Source organism: Cydia pomonella, chromosome 20 (genome assembly GCF_033807575.1).
Source record: "Cydia pomonella isolate Wapato2018A chromosome 20, ilCydPomo1, whole genome shotgun sequence".
Taxonomy (NCBI): domain Eukaryota; kingdom Metazoa; phylum Arthropoda; class Insecta; order Lepidoptera; family Tortricidae; genus Cydia; species Cydia pomonella.
Genome location: NC_084722.1, coordinates 7,793,011 through 7,806,741, shown reverse-complemented (window position 1 = coordinate 7,806,741; position 13,731 = coordinate 7,793,011).

The window sequence follows — 13,731 nt, the reverse complement described above, 5'->3', positions numbered from 1 at the left end:
CTTGCTTGATCAAATTTTGAATTTTGAACAGTCCACGGGTTTTTTTAAACGTCAAACTTCTATGAAATTATGACGTTTTCTTGACACTTGCACCGTCTGGGCTTTCAAAATCGCTGCCAACTTAACTTGGTCTGACTCTAGCGAGTTAGTAGGTGCGCGCGGTCGGGCGAGCAGGTGCGGCACTACCAACCCCAAGGCACCCAGCACTTCCGTGCAAGGCTCCTCACCATACTTTAAATTAAATATATACGTCGCTAACGACAAGTTTCGCCTCACTTCTAACTAATTTGTTTATTGTACACAAAGCATAATGTGCTATAAATATAAAACAATCTTCTAAACCCTCCCTTACCCTGATAGGTTTACAAGAAGAGATACAATTGTCCCATCCACGAGCCCATAATCATAATGTTTAACATTTTAACTTTTTCCGAGGGACCCGTTCCTTAAATTTACACCTTTTGCTAATTAAGATAATGCCTCGGAACAAAGGTTCTTGTAACAATTCTTGCGAAATAAAAGGGTTGAGAATTTGTGTATTTTGCTTATTTTATCGACCCTATCTGAACTTTGAACAAAAGCTGGTAAGCATATTTGCATAATTTAGCGGTTTTATCACCGGTTTTTTATATTAGGCAGCAAGTAACATCGCGCGTTGATATACCCCATTTCATTTACGATGGCGGGATTTTACTTGAAACTGTACAATGAGAGCCATAATGTTGATCTATTGTATAACTATTGCTTTACTCTTCGCTCTACTCTACTACTAGCTCTGCTCTTCAAAGCCAGCGTCAAATAATAACACAAAAGGATCAATATTGGACAGTAACATGTAAGACACGACGCCAAAAACAGTTTCCCGGGTATCTTTTGTTGTCACTACTTGTAGTGTTGACGCCTAATGACCGTCTCAAGTGGAATCCCGCCATCGCAAATGAAATAGAATCTTACTTTATATCAAAACTTACAGAGCATTTGAAAAATAAATACCTAAATAAAAAATCTAGCTTCTGCCTGCGACTGGGTCTGCGTAAAATGATTTTTTTCTGCCTTAATAAAATTTAAAAACTATCGTATTTTTTTCCGGAAATCAATTTGTTTTATGTTTTAATGTTCCCTTAACACACACACACACATACTCACACACACAAAACACACACACACACACACACACACACACACACACACACACACACACACACACACACACACACACACACACACACACACACACACACACACACACACACAAGTGGCTCTTATACTTGAACATTTAAAATTACATTAGTTACTTTGCTACTCGCATCTTAGTTTAGTATTACATAGTTTACTTACATATTAATTGTTTAGTTTAGACTTTGTAGCCATCATAGTTTTGCTTTTAGCTTCTAGGTAATCACTAAGGAAGAGCGGTGTTCCTTAACACAGGTATATCTATACTTAAAAAGGGACACCAACCTGTATTTTGTTAAATATGCTTGTGAGAGAATAAAACATTTTTTTTTTTTTCATTTTCAATGTTTATTTGGGCACAAATGGTACAATAAATAATAAAAAAATAAATATTTATAAATACTTAAATACATGGAAAACACCCATGACTCAACACACGCATGACAATAATTCTTACAAATAGTAATATTAATTAATACATCAACCAGGAAATGCCGCCAGCATCCTTGGTACAATGCCTCAAGGGCTTATTTAAGATTTAAGCTAGGTATAGTAGTCCTCTGTAAATGTCCAATATGTATATTGTTATTGTAAATAAATACTTCTTAAAGTATACATAAACCAATGAAATTGCCACTAACTACTAGCGTATATACAAAAAAAATCAGAGCGGAATAACAACTATATCTACAGAACAATTTAAAAAAATAAACTAAAAGTTAAAATAGTTGTTCAGCTGTTAACGATAACAAAATACGCGATTAAAGCCCCACCGCCGCTTTCAAGTCTTATCAATTCTGCAAAGGAAAATTGATTCATTCTCACGGCCAGGTATTGGCAACTTTTCCTTAAAACAATAAACCCCAATAACTTGTACGAAATTAAAAAAAAATACTGTCATAAAACATTCGGAAAAACATAAAAATAAATAAAAGTAATTTATGTTGTGACAGTAAAATATATTGCAATAACCTTCCTTTCAAATGATGTAATCGGTGAACTAAAAAGATGCTGGGCCGTGTTGAGCAACTTCCAAATTAGTCATTGACGATAATGACATTGACCCGTAAAAGTACTTGCAAAAAACTGGATCACTTTGTTGCAACTTCACACATAGGTATGAGTGATAACAAATTTCAGAAGTACTAAAATACTAAAAAATATCTTACTTAAATAATAGCAAAGAGAATTGATTGTAATAGAGAGGTAAAGTCTAAGAAAAAAACTTGCCTCTTACTTTGAAATCCAAAACAGATAGCGCTATACTACGCCAAACGTCATTTTTTTGACAATCAGAGTTACAAACAAGCATACGGCCCGCCTAATGGTAAGCAGTCTCCGTTTTGGATTTCAAACGAAGAGGCACGTTTTTTTCTTACATATAATATATTTGCGCCTTTTGTAAGCGTCCATAGGACGCTCTGCTCTAGATCTGGAATGACATCCGCTGTGCTGTGCCCTATCACACAAAGCGACATGACATTACATTACCTCTCTTTAGGGCGTAGTTTAAGGACATACCCGGGTCCATGTACAGCTGTACAGCTCCATCTGCTCTGCTCTGCTCTGTGAGGTGTAGAACTCGTTTACCTTAGAAAATATAAAAGTGAAAAATACTTAGTTCGTTGAATCGTTATCCCAGTGAACTCACAATGGTCTTAAGCACCATTGACGCTATTGGCGTCTTATACCAATTTACGCATTTCGAAACAATTCCAAAAACTGCATCGAAAAAATATTTAATCATAGAATTTGGTCACAAAAGGTCACAGAATCGGTTAAGAATGGCGACCTGTAGAGGAGAACATCCGGACATACGAAAGCAAAAATGCCCGAATCAAACCGGAGATCTTCGCTAATGCTTCGGTTAATTATGCTTAACTGTTAAAAATACTAAAGATACAGATAGCGATCAGGGGTGGAAATTTCCGAAGAGTAAGAGCTACTTGTGAAACATCTACAGTTTACATCATTAAATATTTATCTATGTAAATACTCGTATTTACTCTTATGTCAGCTTGACTAGGCTCCCAGTCATACGAAACACAATCTGTCCTGTATCTGATATCAATACAGTCTTGTTAGGGTTCCGTAGTACAGTCTTGTTAGGGTTCCGTAGTACAGTCTTGTTAGGGTTAGGGTCGGCAACGCGCATGTAGCTCCTCTGGAGTTGCAGGCGTACATAGGCTTCGGAGACTGCTTACCATCAAGCGGGCCGTTTGGTTGTTTGCCCTCGACGTAGTATTAAAAAAAAGTCAGCTAGGGACCCTTATAATTTTACCATGTTCGTCTGTCTGTCCATCCATGGCTTTGCTCCGTGATCGCTAGCACTAGAAAGCTGTAATTTATCATGGATACATAAATCATGCATGGCGACAGAACAGTAGGTAAAATAAAAACTACAAATTTTTTACGATACCTACAAAAAAAAAATTTCGCTTTAATCCTATGATGCGGGCTGTCGTTGTAGGCATTTCAAAATGAATACGGGTATTTAAAAACCATTTCTTGATAAAGAGAATATTTTCGAAATTCGCTCCGAAAAAAAAAAGGCCTCTCCCTTTAACTTTTGAACCGTGAGTACAAAAATTATGAAAAAAATATGCCATTCAAGCTTAATTTTTACTGAAAACTATATAGAACATGTTCGATAGAGCCGTATTTGAGTTTTTACGAAAAACTCCTCTTAGTAAACGTGCTTCAAAGATACTCCCTTTTGCTTGTTACTATACACGCCTACACAGGATACCACCTAATGGCCCCGTTCAAGGCAGCCTATTGTGAGAAGCGGGTAACTACGGAACCCTACACTGAGCATGGCCCGACATGCTCCTGGCCGATTTTTTTAATAAATACGATACAATATTGTAACAGTATAATTATCCTTGACGAGAAACAAGAGAAGGGCTATTTAGCACTTTAACAGCCACTTAAAAAATAAATAAAACGATTAAAACAATTTCATAAGTAAAAGTTGTAAGTGGAAATTGGCCTGTGTACATTGTGCAGTTCTGAAGAAAAAGGGTTTGACGATAAGTGTACGTAATCGATAAGGTGTAAATTTAGACCAAGATAAGATGGCAACGATTTTGATAGCCCAGACGGTGCAAGTGTCAAGTAAATGTCATAATTTCATAGAAGTTTGACATTTAAAATAACCCGTGCACCGTCTGGGTTTCCGAAATCGCTTATGTGTACTTATCTTGGTTTGACTCTAACTGCCATTATAAGTCTATTATAAATAAATACCTATCATAGGACACTATTACACACATTGACTAAGTCCCACAGTAAGCTCAATAAGGCTTGTGTTGAGGGTACTTAGACAACGATATATATAATATATAAATGTTTATAAATACTTAAATACATAGAAAACACCCATGACTCAGGAGCAAATATCCATGCTCATCACACGAATACATGCCCTTACCAGGATTTGAACCCGGGACCACCAGCTTCGTAGACAGGGTCACTACCCATTAGGCCAAACCGGTCGTCAAAACCGTTAAATTATATTAGGAAAAAGGTTAACAATCTTGACGTGTCTTTTTATAGAAATGTGTATTTTTAAAATTTTTAGATTACTTACGAAAGAAAAAGTAGGTATGTAAATTATCGTATTCTTATAACTTATAATAATTGTTATAAGTAAAAAACTTAAGTAAGTCACCTGTTGTATGTATTTGTGACGTGTTCGAATAGACAATACATGTTTAAAAGACACACACAAACAAAACAAATGTCTATTCGAACACGTCACAACTACATACAACAGGTGACTTACTTAAGTTTTTTACCTATACATATTTGCTGTGACTTATTCTCCAAGAATGTTCTTAATTAAAAGACACGTCAAGATCGCTTACCTTCTCTTACTTACTTTTATTAAATTACCAAATTTCCTCAGAGGATATAATTATTTAAAATGGTGTTGTGCTATATTTTGGACACTTACTATTCCTGTTGTTTATAAGTTTGTATTTTTTTTTTTTTATAAGTATTCTCTCATACAAAAAGTACTATTACTTATCGCTGTACGTTTCAATGAACGAAACTTATGACTATGGCATTGTTTGTACCTATTCAGTAAAATACTTGAGTTATAAATGTAACCAGTTGTCAATATCAAGTAAATACCAAATTAAAATAATAAATTTTCACTTGTAATAAAAATTTCTTTATTTTTTCGTACTATAATTGTATACACTAGCTATCTCTGGTAATAAAACAAAAAAATCCATTAACCCGCATGTCATATCAATGTGGTTCAGTGAAGGGGACGGACTGAAAATCAGCGCTGCGCAATCAATTTGTAATAAAATGGCTGACGCAGCGTACGCTGAGTCCGTTCCTTTTGCCGCGCATGCCTATTATTATTATTTTTAAGTGAAACATTGTATTTTGTGTGGCAATAAATGGTTTCTTATTCTTATTCTTATTCTTATTCTCTCTAATGCTAAACGAGGGGGGGGGGGGGTTTAGGGTCGGCAACGCGAATGTAGCTTCTCTGGAGTTGCAGGCGTACATAGGCTGCGGAGACTGCTTACCATCAGGCGGGCCGTACGCTTGTTTGCCACCGACGCAGTATAAAAAAAACAAACGAACTGTAGAGGTAAACAACTTTATCGTTAACTGACAAAAAATTGTACCTCTTGCCTACAATCGTCACAAGTGATTCATTTAATTAGTCATAAGTTAAGTCTAATAGTCCCTACTCATAGTGTTGTGTTCCTGCCGGTGAGTAAGGTTGCCAGAGCTCAACGAGGGGGGCGGGTTTAGGGTCGGCAACGCGCATGTAACTTCTCTGGAGTTGCAGGCGTACATAGGCTACGGAGACTGCTTACCATCAGGCGGGCCGTATGCTTGATTGCCACCGACGTAGTATAAAAAAAGTGCATATTCTCTATTGTTCACAGGTTAAAGACTTATACAGTATGTAAATCCAATACGGACTCATTCATTAAGAGGTTTATAAAGTTACATTTAATTATGAGCCCGTAATTATTTTTTTTGCAGCAATGTATTGCAAACGTTACGAGACATAAAATGACATTATTTCGTCTTAATGAGGTTAAATATTCCGAGGTATGGAAATTGGCATTTTATTTCGTGTTAATGAGGATTTCGCCACTGTATTACAATGAACACAATTTATCATGATAACTTCGACCCCCAAATAATTTCACATGACCACATCATTTGACACGAACCATAATGATGGATAATGGATGCTAAATCGTACATGTATCACAATATTGTTTAAACAAATTGTTAGTAGATTTACTTAGAGTCAAACACTAAACACCGTTTAAATAAGTAAGCTTCAAAATGTATAGCTTATGTCTGGGGAATAAGACTGAATAGAATACATTTTTTTACAGTTTACTAACATACTGCGCATTTCCATCGAACTGTGGAATAAGCATCGACACACTAATGCCAAGTTATATGTAGATGACATATTACACAGATACACAACTCACAACAAAAACCATAAATCCACAATGAGACAATGACGCTTACGCTTAACCCTTAGAGTCACTTCGTATATCATGCTATCATCACCCCGCACTAGCGTCTCCCGAGCGTCGGCTAGACGCCGATGCTCAAAAGACGATTAGCGTCTTGACACACGAATATGAACTACAGACTATAAATGAAAATAATGTGACTAATTTTGAGCTTCCTGGCGGCCGCTAACGGCCGCATGAAGTATAGTAAAATACATTCTTTATTTGCATTAAATGTGGTTGACAATAATAGATCTTATGACATATTGAGTATCACAAATTTTGCCTTATTATAGCATGCAATACAAGTACAAGTACATCTTATGAAACCCATTTACATTTCTTGCAATATTTTAATCAGTCAATAACAGTGATGACATTGCTTTAGTGGCCAATACGCCTACACAACTCCAGAAAGATCTATCGGATTGGATGACAGCCCTCGAAAAATACGGTCTCCGCGTCAGCAAGTCAAAAACTGAACACATGGAATGTCTGTACGATCCAAACCCAAATTATAGGACAGCTAATACCATTTACTACCCCGACGGAACACCTGTACCAAAAGTGACACAGTTTAAATACCTGGGCTCATTGATGACAGCAGACGCCGACATCGATGCAGACGTAGCGCATAGAGTAAACGTGGGGTGGCAAAAATGGAGAAGCTTAACAGGAATCATGTGTGACCCTCGAATGCCAATCAAAACTAAGGGAAAGGTATACAAGACTGCAATAAGACCTGCTTTACTGTACGGCGCTGAATGTTGGGCGGTCAAACAAAGTCATGAACAGAAAATTCATGTAAATGAAATGAAAATTTTGAGATGGTCGGGGGGTGTTACTAGACTAGATAAAATTAGAAACGAACATGTAAGAGGTAGTTTCAAGGTAGCCCCAATACCTGAAAAAATAACAGAAAGTCGGCTAAGATGGTACGGACACGTTATGCGAAGAGACGATGACAATGTGGTTCGTAAGGCGCTGGAATTGCCTGAAATAAAACGCGGTAGAGGGCGCCCACCCGGCACCTGGTGGACAAACATGACCCGAACAATAAAGCATGCCAAGCTAGATATAAAGACAATCCAGGACAGAAGTGCCTGGCGTAAATTAATTAGGAGACCCGACCCCACCTAAAGTGGGAAAAGGCAAAGAAGAAGAAGAGAAGAATAACAGTGATGACATATGAATAGTAAAATACTCTTTAATATTGTAGTCAACATATTCTTTAATATTGTAAATCCTTGGATTTCATGGGCCTATAAATCCCGGTCTTTTGATAAGCTTGCGTGGGGATATAGATCCAACACGTAGAGGCCCCTTGGAGAGCTTTAATATCATGTAGAACGCCTGCTGGAACCCGTTCACAGGCGCAATAATAGATACCCATGAACAGGTCGCAACAGGCATTCTGGCATTGGGACTATTGTAGTAAAAGTGAACAGAATATTGTAAAAAATTTTACTAATAGCCAGTTATACAATGCCCGTTTAATTCTTTTTAATGTACCAAAACGTAAGATTAGAAGACTGAAAAATACTTAACGTTGTATTCAGTGACTGATTTATAATATATGTACAGTTATAACAGCAAATAATTTACGTAATCACATATTATTTCTGACTCAAAACTTTCAATGACATTTGAGACCATTCCGAATTTGGTCGCGCATATTTGCCAAGATTAGATAAGATTGCTTATACATAGTAGATCTGCCATGTCGTGTCGGTAATGGCATGTCGGCTATAGCATTATTTAATCTGTGGCAAAGCCTTGCCACTGTTGACATATGTACTATGTAACATCGTGATCTCTTGTTATTTTTCCTCGTAGAAACGAATACCTACACACTTAAGAGGATAGTGGGCGATTGCTTCTCCATACAAACCAAGTTTCCATTTTCCTCCCTGGATATTTACTTTATGGACAATATTTCTACATAATTTGTTGTATACATATTAGCCATAGCTAAGCCCCTTCGTTTAAGTAACTTTTTTTATTATTAAAAAAGGTAAGAGCAATTAATTGCATGTAAAAATACGCAAGTAAGTATAACGGGTTAGCACTGATAGACTAGCACGTTTTCTTTTCGCGGCTTAGCAAAGTAATATTTTTTGTTTTAATTAATATGGATTTCCGCAAAGTAACGACTGATTATATTCATTATTCAAAGGTAAATAATAATTCAGCCTATATATGTCCCACTGCTGGGCACAGGCCTCCTCTCATGCGCGAGAGGGCTCGGGCTATAGTCCCCACGCTAGCCCAATGCGGATTGGGGACTTCACATACACCTTTGAATTTCTTCGCAGATGTATGCAGGTTTCCTCACGATGTTTTCCTTCACCGAAAAGCTAGTGGTAAATATCAAATGATATTTCGTACATAAGTTCCGAAAAACTCATTGGTACGAGCCAGGATTTGAACCCGCGACCAGTTAAGGGCGGTATGCAAAGGTAAGAGCGGATAACAAATTCCATTAAAACAAACGATCCTTTCCTTTGTGCTTTGTGCCCTGATCGGTGAGCTCAGCAGTACTCATGTTGGTTGTCATATAGATAGGGTGTGCTTTAATAATATAAGTTATGCCGATGACATGGTACTGTTGAGCCCATCGATCGGTGGTATAAGAATACTAATTGAGAAGTGCGAGTCTTATGCCCAAAAACATAACTTACGATATAATGTCGCGAAAAGTGAGTACATGGTTTTTAAGGCAGGGAGCAAGTGCCCATCATACGTCCCACCCATTCGCTTGAATGGCGTACCATCGAACGCGAGCGTAGGGCATTAGCTATTAGGGCTAATATGGTCGCCCGTAGGTTCAGCAGGTGTACAGCGCAAGTTAAAATAACACTTTTTCGAGCGTATTGTACTTCGCTGTACGCCTGCAGCCTGTGGACGAGATACACGCAGCGTTCTATGAATGCCATGCGTGTACAGTACAATGACGCGTTCAGGGTACTGTTGCGGCTGCCGCGATACTGCAGTGCGTCGGGCATGTTCGCCGACGCGCATGTGGACGGTTTCCACGCGACGATGCGCAAGCGCTGCGCCGCGACGCTCCGAAGGGTGCGCGACAGCCGCCACAGTCTCCTGGCCGTCGTGGCAGGGAGATGGGACAGTGCATTAATTAGGCACTGGACCTCCCAACATCTTAGTTTAGGTACTAACATAGTAATTTAAGTATATTTGAACTAACAAAATATGGATTGTGTCGTCCGAAATAAATGATTTTTATTTTTATTTTATTATTTATTTATTTATTTAAGAGTTCTTATGCAGAATGTACCAAAATAAGTAAGCAGTCTCCGTAGCCTATGTACGCCTGTAACTCCAGAGGAGTTACATACGCGTTGCCGACCCTAAACCCGCCCCCCTTCGTTGAGCTCTGGCAACCTTACTCACCGGCAGGAACACAGCACTATGAGTAGGGTTTAGTGTTATTTGGCTGTTGTTTTCTGTAAGGTGGAGGTACTTCCCCAGTTGGGCTCTGCTCTAGATCTGACATGACATCCACTGGCTGTCCCCTACCATACAAAGCGATATGACATTCACAATGCCCATACCTCTCTTATATGGTTGTATGGTTGTTAACAGTAGACCTTAGGATAATTATTAAGTATTACTTACACATTTCTTTCACACAACCATACAAAGGCCATGAAATTGGCCTTTGTATGGTTGGCCGACTTGGACGATCTGCTCCGTGGAATTTTTTTTTTCGCCTAGTCTGTTAATTTACAAGTTAGTGGGACATTATTCGAATCCCGGTAAGAGTGACAAGGACGAGCATCAAAACATGATTGTAAATCAGTGAATGTAATATGTTAGTTTCTACGTATTTATATTGTCAACTGAGTAAAAAGAATCCTTAGTTTAGGAATTTTGGACCGATTTATGGACCGATGTATAATTTTGTTTTCCAATTTTTTTTAGTCACATTTAGATTAAGTTTGGTGGATCGATAGAGTTCCTCATTCTGTACAATATAAGCGCAATTTCACCGTGTTTCCTAGAAAACGCATGATATTTGTTCCAGGGCCACAACGACACAGATTGAGATCAGCAAAAAAAAAACCTAGGCTTTGACGACGGGCAGCCCTGCCGTAGCCCTTGCCCTAGACCAGAATCCCAACATTAGCAACATGTATTGCGGTCTCCCTTTTTGTGTTTTCTACCTTGGTTTATAAACTTTCTGTGGTATGCTGTTACATATTACATTTATAAATTAATTAATTTACAATAAAACTTAATTCACGTCTCAACATGGTATATTCGTAACTCAGCAAAAGTTTTGATTTTGTGTTTATTCCACTCAGAATAAGGATGACACGCTAGAACGGCCCAGGTCCGGGCGGAGGCAACCGACACTTTATTTTCTATGACAGATGAACGGTGATCAGCCTGATCACGTTATGCTTTTTCTATAGAAAACGAAATGTCGGATGCCTTGGCCCGGACCCGCGCCGTTTTAACTCTTCAAATAGGCAAATTTTATCCAAATCTAACGGAAAAATTAGTACTTACAACAAAAAAAAACGGTCTGTATAGGTATACAGTTTGTATCAGGCGCAATCGTCGTTCTTAAGTAAATATCATCGTTCGCGCTTGAACCTTGCCAGCTCGTTATTGTTTCCCATGAGCGTAAAATGGTGCAATTAAATGCAGAGACATTAAAATCAATGCATTTACGTTATCTTTGTTTATAAATTTTACTCGAATACAAATAAATAAAATAAAATAAAAATCATTTATTTCGGACGACACAATCCATATTTTGTTAGTTACAAATATACTTTAATTACTATGTTAGTACCAAAATACAACAGTACAATTTTTACTCAAAACTGAATATTGATTTGAATGATTTTTGAATTAAAAACTCGAAAAAATTAACCAATAAGATTGTACTTTGCGCTTATGTATACATATGTAACCTACGTCTTGTAACTAGAAATATCTTTAAGTTAAGGGGCTCCCTGGCGCCAATGACCTTTTTTTGTAGCTTATCATATTAATAACAACGTCTTTAAGCAATATACTATTTGTAGCAATACCATATTTGCTTCAAAGTTCAATTTTAGACGAAAAAACTGGTTTTCTGACCATAACTTTTGTATTCATTACTTTCAAATTAAAATGTCTGGCCAGTTTTTAGAGACGTCAAAGACGAACCCAAGTATGTAGATTTCGTATAAGTATGCAAGATCCTTCACAGCAATCGAGTAACAAAAAAAGTGTTTTTTTGGACATTATTTAAAAAATAACATATAAAAATAAGTATTAATTTCTGCCAAAATCCGGCAAACCGGAATGGAGATAAAAGATTGAAAAACCGATAGCCGTCTATTGTATAATTCTATCCGAAATGCAAATGTAGTAGTAACGACTAAAAAGACAGTAGTAACTTTTTAAAAACCGATGAAAACCGCAGGGAGCTCCTTAAGCCTAACAGAAACCTATAAGAAGTATAAGAACCACCGTAAATCAATGCACACTACGAGTATAAGACGAAACCTTGTTGAAACGAACTTTTTGGCGTTTCCCTTGGGATCGAAATTCCACTATACCTACTCTAAATGTGTTTTTGTATGTTTCGATTTTTTAATTTATATAACAATCGACGGCCGCCAATTTTAAATAAATTACATTTTGAGACATGACGCTTAAATAAACATGAAAAGTTTAAGTATTTTACTAAATAGCTCTTTTAATTTTAATAATTATAATTCCTTACATCTTTTTTCCTTTTGAATATGAATATTATATTAAGTATAATATAATTTGTGTATTGTGTATGAAGCAGCAATGTAATCCGCTTATTTTACCCGTCTCTGGACTAATTATTATTGATACCAGTTCAACATGGTTGCTACATTCGTCGAGAATGATTTAATGGCATCTTAAATGGCTTGCCAATCGTTTTTTATAAGTATCTTCATTTATCTTCCTATAAACAAGTATCGGTTATTACTGAAACGTCAAAATTGATGACACGATATTTCAATAAAGAAACTTTATTTCACTTAAATGAATTTTATTATCTTTTCCGGGTGTCTCTAAAGGGCAACGCTTACTTGCAAATGAGAAATAGCTAGTTATTTGTTTTACAAGGGGGCAAATTTGTTGTTTAACAGCTCGTGCTAATATTGATACCCGAGCAAGCGAACGACCCCAAAATTGAGCCATGAGCGTAGCGAGTGGTTCAGAAAATGGAATCTTGGCACGAGGGTTAAACAAATTTTTCCACCGAGTGAAACACAATATTTTTCACCACTCCAACACAAGGAAAATACTAACAGTAAAATATCAAACGAAATAAAATCAACCGAATATTATTAAATATTTATCATTCGAAGTCATCGTTTAAAAGTCAATTCTACTAGCTAACATAAGGAAACGATTCAAAATTTGCATCTGATTACTTTGCCTCGCATGTGGATAAAATGCAACTTTCCCATTAGCTTTTGAACAATCAAGAGGGCCTTTACCAGTTTGTGTGGTGAAAAGTATTTTTTAAGACGCGCAATGCGTAAGTCATAAAACTATCAAGTTGCAGCTGCAATGAAAAACAATAAATAATTTCACTATAAGTTGTAACGCAAAACGGAGCTTGAAAGTAGCTATATGTATGGGACCAACCCCGAAATCGCGAAAAAAATATTGGCTTTCTCATACGTTTTGGCTAACCAGATGTTGTGGAAAAGCCAAAGATTTTATCGAGATTTTGAGGTTATCCTATAACGAAAGTTCCTCAATTTAGCCGATTTAGCGAATAGAATCGATTCCTGCATTAGATCCCCATCTAGAGGGAGCCACATTGTATTTCTTAGTTCAAAAACCACTAAGGGCCACTTGCGCGTTTCAGGGTTAACTAACTAAATCGGAGTTAACCGTTTATACAGGGTTAAACTGTACTGAAACGGTTAACTTAGAGTTAGTTGGGTAACCCTGAAACGCAAGTAGCCCTAAGAACATTAATGAGACTAAGAGATTACTCTCTTAGTCACAAAACACTTTTGATTCTCTTATTTAC